The following is an 11,881-nucleotide window of genomic DNA, read 5'->3' on the forward strand; positions in this document are numbered from 1 at the left end:
TTACACCATACACAAAAATTAACTCAAAATGGCTGAAGGACCTGAATGTGAGACAGGAAACCATCAAAACCCTTGAGGAGAGTAGGAAACAACCTCCTAGACCTCCACCGCAGCAATCTCCTACTCGACACATCTTCAAAGGCAAGGGAAATTAAAGCAAAACTGAACTCTTGGGACCCCATCAAGATAAAAACTTCTGCACTGCAAAGGAAACAATCAAGAAAACTAATAAGCAACTGACAGAATGGGAAAAGATAGTTGGAAATGACATATCAGATAAAGGGCTAGTATCTAAAATATATAAGGAACTCACCAAACTTCACACCCACAAAATAAATAACGCAGTGAAGAAATGGGCAGAAGACATGAACAGACACTTCTCCAAAGAGGACATTGTGTACTTTTCAGCATACAGCCCCCGGTGTTGGATTCACATTTGGGAAAATCATTATTCCTTCATTATTTTGCAGGAATTCAAAAGGCATTTTTTTAAATTTTGTTTTCCAAATATTAGTGCTGTAAATAGAAATATAATTAATGTTTTTATATTTACATTGTATCCTGAAACCTGTATAAATATACCTATTAGTTCTCAGTGTTTTTTGTTTTGGTTTTGAAGATTCCTTGGATTTTTCTATATAAATTAAGACATGTAAATAAAGGAAAGATATATTTCTTTTTTCTGACCTGTAGCACATTGCTTTCATTTTCTTGCCGATTGTGGCTACAAATTCTATGTTAACATCTTTGGTGACTGTGGACATTCTCCACTTGCTTCTTATTTTAGAGGAAGGCATTTAGTCTTCACAGTTCTGTATGATATTGGTTTAAATCTTTAATAGAAGTTTTATTCTCAGGTTGTGTTAGTTCCCCTCTGTTTTTATTTTTCTGAAAGTTTTCATTGTGAATAGGTATCGATTAGTATGACCATGTAAAATTTTTAGCTTATTAATATGGGGGGATATGTAATTGATTTTCAAATATTAAACCAGTTTTATATTCCCAGAATAAATCTTACTTGATGATGATATATAATGTATATAAATGGATGAGATACATTTGTCAAAATTGTGTTAAATATTTTTCTGTTTATGTTCATAAGGCTAATTGGTCTTCAGAGTTTTTTGGTATTTTTGCTTGATTGTCTCTTTGTTTTTGATACTATCTGCCTGGTTTTTGTATCAGGATAAAACTGTCTTATAAAATGAGTTGAAAATGTTTCCTTCTTTCTATTTTCTGGAAGAAAATTTTTAGAATTTGGTAGAGTGCTCAAGTGGAAACATCTGGGCCAGGAGATTTCTTTTTTTGAGACTTTTAAAATTATTAGTTCCATCTACTTAATATATAGCTATTCAAATGATGTATCCTTCTCAAATGAATTGCGATAATTCTTTCTTTTCAAGGACTTGATCAATTCGGAGTTGTCAAATTTTTGTGTGTATACTTTCTTATGGAGGATATTATGCTAACTAAAATGATAAGCAAGACACAGAAATAAATATTGCACAATCTAACTTATATGTGGCATCTAAAACAGCCAACCCTGAAGCAGAAAGTAGAATAGTTATTGCCAGAGGCTTGGGGCAGGGGGAAATGAGATGACGTTGGTCAAGGGTACACAATTTCAGTCATGCAAGATGAATAGAATCTAAGATATAATGTGACTGATGATATTAACAGCAATGTAATGTATACTTAAAGTAAAATATCTCTTTACCCCCACAGGCATAATGGTAGGTATGGAGATGTGATCATATGCTAATTAGCTTGATTTGGGTGCTCTTTTCACAATGTATGCAAATATCAAAGCATTAAATCAGACACCTAAAATGCATACAATTTTATATGTCAAAGATACCACAATAAAATGGTACAAAGAAATAAAAAAGAAGGTGAACCAGAACTTAAAATAGGGGTCAGAAAAGATGATTAAATATGAAAGCTGTTACAGCATTTCATTTATTTTGAAAATGATTTAAAGAGTGATAAAATAGTGTAGACAGTAGACTCATATCTTGCAATAAGTAATAATAAAGAGATAATTATGGATAAAACATGCTTTAATTTAATAATACATATGTACATTCCCTGTTACAAGATGAATGCATTATAACCAAAGCTTATTTAACAAGTAATATGGTTTGTTTGGGGGGCATGACTGCTTGATGTCCTATAGGGTTAGAAGTTCTAAGTAACTTTTTGGTTGTGAAAAGGTCTCAGAAGTACTGGAAAAAGTCATGTGGATTTACCTGGGAGTTGAAGGAATTAACTTTGCTTTTTTCTTTTTCTTTTTGTTTTTGTTGTTGTTTATGGCTATATGAGATCAATGTCATAATACAAAAGCCCATTAAACATTTTTCTCTGAAAGCAGAAACTCATAAATTCTCACTTCATTACTCAGAAAGCTTAATAAGTTTGCCATCTATTTTCCAAAGCCTCATTAAACTTCTCAGAACTTTCTTTGTAGAAGAGGGGAATGGTTCCCAGTTGAAGTCACGAGCAACATTGTAGCTATTTGACAATTTACCAAAAAAATCAGTATTGCTATTGGGAACTTTTATACAAGTGGCTTATACATGATGTATATCAAGGATTACTAACATTCTCACAGTTATTCTTACTAAATCTTCTGGCCATAGATTTTTTTCTTCACTACTTCTAATACTTTGGTTTTATATTTATGTGTATATATTTTAACATTATAATTTGATATTATATGGCCAGACAATCCTGTGACTTCAAAATAGGTTGTTTAGAAAAACATCAAAGATGCTTTATTCATTGAAATTCATAACAATTCCCCTCCAAGAAAACACTTAAAATATTTCCTAAGCGAGTGTATACAGTATATTAATCCTAAATCACTAAATTTGAGATCTGGAAGCCAAGGCAGTGCTTTTATGCACAATAAGAGGGGAAAACGCAATTGCTTTTCTATTTAGTGGAACAGTGCAGCGTATAGAAACATTTTTACACTGATTTGGTCATTGAAAGGTTTTCCCAAATACCATTTCCTGCCCATAACCTGCACAGTTTCAGAGACTGTATGCTGCCATAAGATACTTTTGGTTCAGGAAGACTCAGGTAGAAGTCGAGAATTGACTTCCAGTAATACCACTTTCTAGCTAATCTCTATAAATCTTCCTTTTCTCATTATCAATTGTGGATAAAAGTGTCTGCCTTAAAAGAGTGCTCTGAGGGACAGCGTGTTTTGTGGCTTGTTGGTGAAGACTATATCGATAACATAAGAGACGGAACATTTTGTAGGTTTAGTAAGTGGCTGTCAAAGATTCTTATTAAAGAGTTCATGAGGTTTCGTTTGCCTTTTCGTGAATGACTGGCTGTTTAAACAAACTCATATTTAGCGTTGAGATCTCATAGATGAGTGAACCTGGGTGGGTATTGGGCATGAAGGGTCTGCGTCGGAAATGAAGGATCATCTTCCCATCCTGCTTTGCTCAATTTCTAACTTTTTCTGGCATCTGGAGCCAAGGTTCTATAAAATTCCAAGATCCTTTCCCTTTCACTACACATTATTGAGAGGAAATGACGATGGAGAAAAGAATGAGGATAGGGCAGGGACACCTCCCTGAGAGAGCGGGTCCAACGTCAATCCGTGTTCGGCTTCCGACTGTAAAGGAAGCGGAAGCATCAGGAAGCAAACCGGGGAGAAAACACGGAAGTCCGTTATGTCTGTGTATATATGATTTACATGCCCATTGCTTTATCTGATGTATTATTGACAACTAATGATTGAATTAGGAAAAGAAATATGTAGTGAAGGAGATATCTGGGCAGCATACTCTTCTACCTATAAAAGAACTTCTAAACTGGGAATCGCTGAGGATGAGAAAGCATTTTTATTCCTGAGATTTTTTTCTTTGTGTATAATTTATTATTTAAGTCTTTTATTTTCTTTTTTAGGGATACTGAATTTTCTCTTGTGTTAGGAGTCCAAAACATTTTTAACTTGGTAAACTGTAAATTTAAATTGACATCTTTAGGATAAAATGAATATATTAGCTGCCTCTAAAATAAGTAACTGTCAAGAGGAATATGTCCATAGTGTGATTTTTTCTTTTTTTTTCTTTTTTTTTTTTTTTGCCAAGTCACCATTTGCCTGTAGAAGAAATGTAATTACATTTTTATTTTAATGTCTCAGGTGAAAACATTTTGAAAAAATATTAAAAGTAATGATATACTTGAAAACATTTTTCAAGGAGTAACATAGAGTATAACAATGAGGTACTGTTATCTCATAATAAAGAAATAGTGCTGGAAAATTAGAGTAATCATGAAGTCATTTGAAAATGAGAGAAATAGAATTTTGAGTTGAAAAATTAATTGATTTTGAAAACAGGTACTGTAGAATTGTCCATTATATATATATAATATATATATTACATATATATAACATATGCATTTTATACAGCCTTTTACATATTCATTAGGATCAACTGTTTAAATTGTCCCATTTGAGTTTCTTAAGGGTATCAGTAACATCTTTTTTTAAATTTGTGGTCCCAGGTATCAAGACATTATCATTTATTGAATAACTTAATATAACAGAAATGGTATAAATGTGGTATAAATGTGGTATAAATGCATATCAATGTCTTATTTTTTAATTTACTTTAAGGAATGATGCAAGATATTATTAAACAAGATTATATTATACCAAGATCCTAGGAGTACCTAATATTTGAAAGTAAGCATTTTGGTATAGATTAGGAATTAAATGAGTTTTTATTTTTATTCACCAAGCCTTGTAAAGAAGTCAAGAGACCAAAATAAACAATATGTCAGTAACTCAAACTACATAAATTTTACAAATCACTGTACCTTAAGGCATCTTATGAAATCAAATATGAATGTGGATTGATCTTCCAGAATGTCAAAATAAGGTCTTCTAAAACGGTGCTTCTCTGGAAAGCAGTGTTTTAAAAAACAGTCAAAATTACCAGAATTCACTTTTTCAGACTTTGAAATTAAACAAATGTTTGCAATAACTGTTGAACATATATTACAGACAAAAACATAAAGCCAGCAGCCCAGAAGACATTGGGGTGTACAGACTGGGCTCAGTGCCCCTAAGAAACCCTCATCCCCAGAAAAGTGTAATTATTTGATCTTTCTGAAGCTCCATGGAAAAGCACATTTGCAGTACTTTTCATTACTTGTCATGACCCAAACCTGGTTCACTGGAAAAATCCAACCCCAAGATATTTATTGGAGACAAGCAGCAGTGCATTATAGCTACTTGAGTTGTGATATTAGTAGTGGCAAACAAAGACCTAAGGAAACCTTAAACCTAAGATCTGAGGAACAAGGGGGCCTTGAGACGCTGCAGTGTCTTCCTGAGAACCTAGAATGAGGTGTGGATATGCAGGGCTGTGTGCATGACCCAGTGTCTCAGCTATGGTGGAGTCAAACATGGAAAGAGCAGTGACCAATGGGAGACTTTACTGGCAGCATTGATGGGAAGTACAGGCTTTATGGAGTTAAAAATTACTGCAGGAAGGTCTCACACACACACACACACACACACACACACAGAGAGAGAGAGAGAGAGAGAGAGAGAGAGAGAGGAAGGAAGGAAGGAAGGAAGAACAGTAGCAAACTCTATCAACAGCGGATCTTAGGGAAGGATGAAATCCTATTTCCAAATTATAGCATTTGAAATATCTAGTTTTAAACAAAAGTTATGAGGCCTTTAAAGAATCAGGAAATGTGGCCCTTATATCAGAAAAGAAAGTCTCAGTAGGAACCTTCCCTGAGCAAATCCAGCTGTTAGACATAAAAGGCACAACGTTGAATTGTCTACTACATATATATGTAAGAAGGGTTGAAGGAAGCAATGCTCAAAGAATTAAAAGGAAATATGGCATATCTCCTGAAATGGAGAATATCAAAAAAGAGATAGAAAAAATAAAGAGAATCAAATCAACTGTATAGTGTAAACGTGCAATAACTGAAATAAAAAATTCCCTGGAGTAATTAAACAGAATGATTTGATATTTTGGACAAAGAACGAGGGATCTGGGAGCTCCGTGCATCTCAGTCTCACTAGGTCAACTGAAATTATCCAGTCTACGGAACAGAAAATGAAGAAATGAGTAAAAGTGAACATTCTCAGAAATTTACATGTGTGACAGCATCAGTCACATGCATAAAGGGAGTCCAAGGAAAGCAGAGAAAAAAAGGAAGAATGAGTATTTGAAGAAATAAAACAACTGAAAACTTTTCAAATTTGATGAAAAACATTAACCTCCAGATCTCGGAGCTGTGTGCACTCAAAGAATGAAAAACCAGAGAAACAAACATCATGACTGAACCTTCAAGAGCCCACACAGAGACCTTGGAAGTGGCAAGAGAATGGGCCCAACAGTCTATGGGATCAATAATAAGGTGACAGATGGTTTATAATCATAAGCCATACAGGACACATGGCTATGGAATGAAGTTCCATATTCAAGTTCTGAAACGAAGACCAGCAAACAAGAATTTTTCATCGAGCGAAATTTCCCTTCAAAAATGAAGAAATTAAATCTCTACTAGATGAAGCAACCACAGAGTTTGTCCCTAGGAGATCTTCACTACAAGAAGCCCTGGACTCCTTCAGAGCAAAACGGGAGGATAGTAACTTTAATCCACAGGAAGAAGAAATTCAGCATACTTTTTTAAATGTTTATTTATTTTTGAAAGAGAGAGAGAGAGAGAGAGAGTGTGAGAGAGGAGGTAAGAGGCAGAGAGAGAAGGAGACACAGAATCCGAAGCAGGCTCCAGGCTCTGAGCTGTCAGCACAGAGCCCAATGTGGGGCTTGAACTCACAAATTGTGAGATCATGACCTGAGCCAAAGTCAGACCCTTAACCAAAACTGAGCAACCTAGGTGGCCCCAAATTAGCATACTTTAACACTAATTCCATAATCAAATATAATTGACAGTATAAATATATTTTTTGTTTGTAATTCTTCTATTCTTATTGATTTAAAAGACAATTGCATAAAATAAAAATGATAAAACTATCATTGGGCTTATAATTTATAAAGATGTAATTCGTAAGACAACAGCATAAAAGAAAAAGGTGGGAACTGAGGTATACTGGAACAAATTTTTAAAGACTGCTTAATTAAATTGGTATTGATTTGAACCGGATTAAATTGTAAATTATATTAGCCGGATAACTAAGATAACTAAATATATAGAAAATAACAAGTGAATTAAAATCTATATACACACACACATAAAAGAAGCCAATGATAGAGTAATAAAATAACAAAAAAGAATAAAATATATAGTAAACAAATTGCAAATCATAGGCATAAGTTATACTTTACATATACCTCCATTTTAAGTAAATAGATTAAGTATTTCAAACAAAAAACCAGATTAACAAAGTGAACGTTTAAAATATTTCAACCATGGCATGATCTCAAAAAAATATTTTAGTTTTCTAATTAAATTTTATTTATATGTTTACTTGCTTTTTCTTAACTTGGACAATTTTTTAGGTTTTAAAACCTTTAACTTATATTTTCAAAATTGGTGCATTCTAATGATTAAAATCACTTGAGCAAAACAGTGGCGCTCTAATCAGACCGCACTTCCTAGCCTTTAGGACACGGGAACTGGCTCAGTGTTTGTTCCAGATTTACCTGTTGACTCTCCCAACTTCTTCCTTTACCCACATGCAAGCTCGTTTCCTTCCCTCCCAGCCAGAGGGGCAGGCTCAGTGTTTGTCGTGGTGTGAAAAGGAGTCCTTTGAACTTCGGCCACCTCTGCGGCTCACACAGAGGGACAGCGGCAGGAAGCAGGGGGAAGGCGGTGCTGTGCAAAGGGCAGGGCACGTGCGCGGCGGGGGCGCGTTAGGGCTCCGCTTGCTTCTTCTGCTCAAGCCTTGCTTTTCATGCAGAAACGTTTCATGGTTTTTAACATTCATTTATTTGGGGGGCTACAGAGAGAAACAGAGCATGAGCAAGGGAGGGGCAGAGAGAAGGAGACACTGACTCCGAAGCAGGCCCCAGGCCCTGAGCTGTCAGCACAGAGCCCGATGCGGGGCTTGAACCCAGGAACTGTGAGATCATGAGCTGAGCCGGAGTTGGACCTTAACGGACTGAGCCACCCAGGTGCCCCTGAAAGTTCTATTTTTAGTTTTTCAGAAAACTTCATGCTGTTTTCCATAGTGTCTGTACCAACTTACATTACAACCCAAAGTGCACAAGGGTTCCCTTTTCTCCATGTCCCACCAACTCTTGTTATTTCTTGTCTTTCTGATAACAGCCGTTTAACGGGTATGAGGTGGGATCTCACTGTGGTGTCTCGTCATTTCCCTGATGGTGAGTGACGCCGAGCACTTTTCATGTGCCTGTTGGCTGTCTGGATGTCTTCTCTGGGAAGTGTCTATGCAGATTTGCCCGTTTCAAATATCAGACTGTCGGGGGCGCCTGGGTGGCTCAGTCTATCGACTCTGGTCACCCTCTCAGGGCTTATGGGTTTGAGCCCCGCGTGGGGTGCCGTTCTGCCAGCTCAGAGCCTGGAGCCTGTTTCAGATTCTGTGTCTCCTACACTCTCTGCCCCTCCCCTGCTCATGCTGTGTCTCAGCCTCTCTTTCAGTCTCAAAAATAAACAAATATTTAAAAAGTTTACAAGTCAGATGGTCATTTCGGTCTTGGGTGGTATGAATTTTTTATATTTGGGGATATTTATCGAGTCAGATTTTTACCAATATAACCACATTCAGTAGTTTACCTTTTCCTTTTGCTATATAGAAACCTTTTACTTTGATGCTGTGCCACTTATTTATTTTTGCTTTTGTTGTTTTGTTTTGGTGTTGAATCAAGAAAACAAGCACTGCCAAAACCAATGTCAGAGGGTTTACCATCTGTTTTCTTTGAAAGTTTTATGGTTCAGTTATTAAATTAAAGTCTTTAATCTATTTTGAGTCAATTTTTGTGTATAGCCTAAGACAGTGGTCCAGTATCATTTTTTTCTTGGGTTTTGTTTTAAATTAATTAGACATTATGCATGAGTTTATTTTTGGAGTCTCACTTCTATTCCGTTAGTGTATGTGTCTGTTTTTATGACAATGCCATATCATGTTGATTCTACAGCTTTGTAATGCAGTTAGAAATCAAAGTGTGATGCCTTCCTCTTTGTTCTTTCTCAAGATTGCTTTGGCTATTCAGTCTTTTGTCTCTTCTATTACTGTGAAAAATACTAATGGAATTTTGATCGGGATTGCATTGAATCTATAGATTGCTTTGGGTAGCATGGACATTTTAAGAGTATTAATTTTTCTAATCCATAAGCACAGAATCTTTTTCCATTTATTTGTGTCTTCAATTTCTTTCTATCAGTGTCCTTTGGTGTCTAATGTACAGATCATTTGTTTCATTGGTTACACTTATTTCTAGGTATTTTATTGTTTTTGATGCAATTATAAGAGATTATTTTCTTAACTTCTCTTTCTGATAGTTTATTGTTAGTATATATAAATGTAATATATTTCTGTATATTTATTTTATTCCTATAATATCTTGTTATCTGTAAAAAAGTATATATATATATCTACATATATATATATATATATATATGTAGATATTAAAGTTCATCTGGTCTAATGTGGTGTTTAAGGATGGTGTTTCCTTTTGATTTTCTGTCTGGATGATTTTCATTGATGGGAGTCAGATATTCACCCCCCAACTTTATTGTATTACTGTTTCATCCTTCAGATCTTTTAATATTTGCTTTATATAGGTGTTTCCTAATTTATTAAATGATAGGAAAGCATCATTGATTACACCTACTGATTCATTTCTCTGCTCATTTAAGAAGGAAAAACAGACTTCTCTAAAAGATTATTATCTATACTCACTTTTTTTTTTTTTTTACTCAATCACTTATGAACTGATTCCTGTAAGTCTTTTGTATCCATTTCTCCATATAAACTTCTATGTCAAGGACCAAAATGAGCTCCATGTTGGTAAATCCAATGGTCAGTTTCTAATTCTCATTTTCCAGACTTTGTGTTTTGTCTCTCTCTCTCTTTCCTGGCAACTACTCTTTTCCTTTCTTTTCTTTCCTTTTCTTTCCTTCTCTTCTCTTCTCTTCTCTTCTCTTCTCTTCTCTTCTCTTCTCTTCTCTTCTCTTCTCTGGGTCTTCCCTATCTTTCCTATATTTTATCCTGCAGGATTCTTCAGATCAGTCCCAATCCTTCTCTCTACATACCCTCCACATCTTGCTCGTCTCCCTCAGACCACTGCTTTATCCTTTATTTCATCTTTATTCTGACACATCCTAAATTTTATACCCTACCTTGATTTTTCCACACTGATATAGACAGCTATACACTTACCCTTTTAATTCTAATACGCTCTCAAATGTAACAAGTCCAAAAACCAAAATCTTGATCTTTCATGCAAATCCTGCATTTTTCATAATTATTCCAATTTGGTAAATGACAACTCAATCAAATATTTTAGAACCATCCTTGACTCAAGTTTACTTTCAAATCCTGCCCCTTTCCTTTTAAAAACTTTATAACTTTCCTTCTTTTAAATCTTATTCCCAAAGAGCTCATTCTCAACACTGTATCCAGAATTATAATTTTAAGACTTATGTCAATTCTTCTCACCTTTCTACTCAAATATCTCTCAAGATTTTCCATGTCACTCAGAGTAAAACTCATGAAGAGTTCATATGGACTGTAAATTCTGATCCATGTCATTTCTTTGACTTCATTTCCTATTAATTACTCCTTAATTCATTCCATTCCAGACCCAAAAGCCCCTTGCTTTAACTCAAACTCTCCTAGAATGTTTCTGCCTCAGGGACTTTGAAATTACACATCTGTCTAGAAAATTTTTTTACAGACATTCAAATGATTTACACCTTTGCCCTGATTTTGCACACAAAAAAGTGAAGATTTCCTGTCTTGCAGCCCCTCCCCCAAAGGCTCTTTGCTCTCTCTCTCTCTGCTTTTTTTCCTTTTTAAAATCTTTTCCTTTCTTTTTATTTATTTAGTTAGTTATTTTTTAAGAGACAGAGGGCACAATTGAGTGAGGGGCAGAAAGAGAGGGAAAGAGAGGGAGAGAAAGAGAGAGAGAGAGAGAGAATTCCAAGAGGGGCATAAAATAAGGGAGAGAGAGGGAGAGAGATGGAGAGAGAGAAGTGGGACTCACCTCTAGCTGGGCTCTTGTTCACCTACCGTGGGGTTCAAGCTCGCCTGATACAGGGCTTGATTACCTATTATTCCCTGTCTACCACTAACTTCTCTGGAAGAAGGTATAAAAACTTGAAAGTGCCAATTTACATCAAATAATTGGCATATAATTTACAAGTAGTGAATAATTGCAATGAATAATCTTTCTAGAAACTTCTGTATAATTAGATATTTATTTTTGATGACCAAGATATAATCTCCAAATTAATAATGATGTGGCAGAATTATTTTTGAGAAAAAGTTGTTACATTTTTGCCTAGCTGAAATATTCAAAAACATTTTTGCCTTTACCAAGAGTGAATTGCATGTTTTTTTACTTGTTTTATTTTTTATAGTATATAGGCACATTCTGATTTCCCAAAACTTTAGCACCCCTTTCGTATCTGATGGACTTAAAGTGGGTTGATATCAAACATATTCAAAATCTTCAGATGACATAATCTGGCTGCACAAAGAATGAAGGGATGAATGGGGGACTTTGAAGTAGAGTTAAGACGGGCAGAAAGCTGCTCGGTGACAAATAACAGCAGAGCGCCACTCAAGTGGGTTGTTAAAAATAAAGCTTCTTAACTAATTAAGATGGAGTAACGAAAATCATGTTTACATTAAAGCATTAAGGAAATTGGAATAAATAAATCAAATCTTTGCTGTTCTCTA

At 35.0% G+C, this 11,881-nt stretch overlaps 1 protein-coding gene across 1 annotated transcript in view; it reads left to right on the forward strand.

Annotated features, from left to right (window-relative positions):
• SNTG1 (syntrophin gamma 1) overlaps positions 1-11,881 on the forward strand; it is a 602,694-nt gene that overhangs the window by 590,180 nt on the left and 633 nt on the right. The window lies entirely within an intron of this gene.

This window comes from Suricata suricatta, chromosome 15 (assembly GCF_006229205.1).
Source record: "Suricata suricatta isolate VVHF042 chromosome 15, meerkat_22Aug2017_6uvM2_HiC, whole genome shotgun sequence".
Taxonomy (NCBI): Eukaryota; Metazoa; Chordata; class Mammalia; order Carnivora; family Herpestidae; genus Suricata; species Suricata suricatta.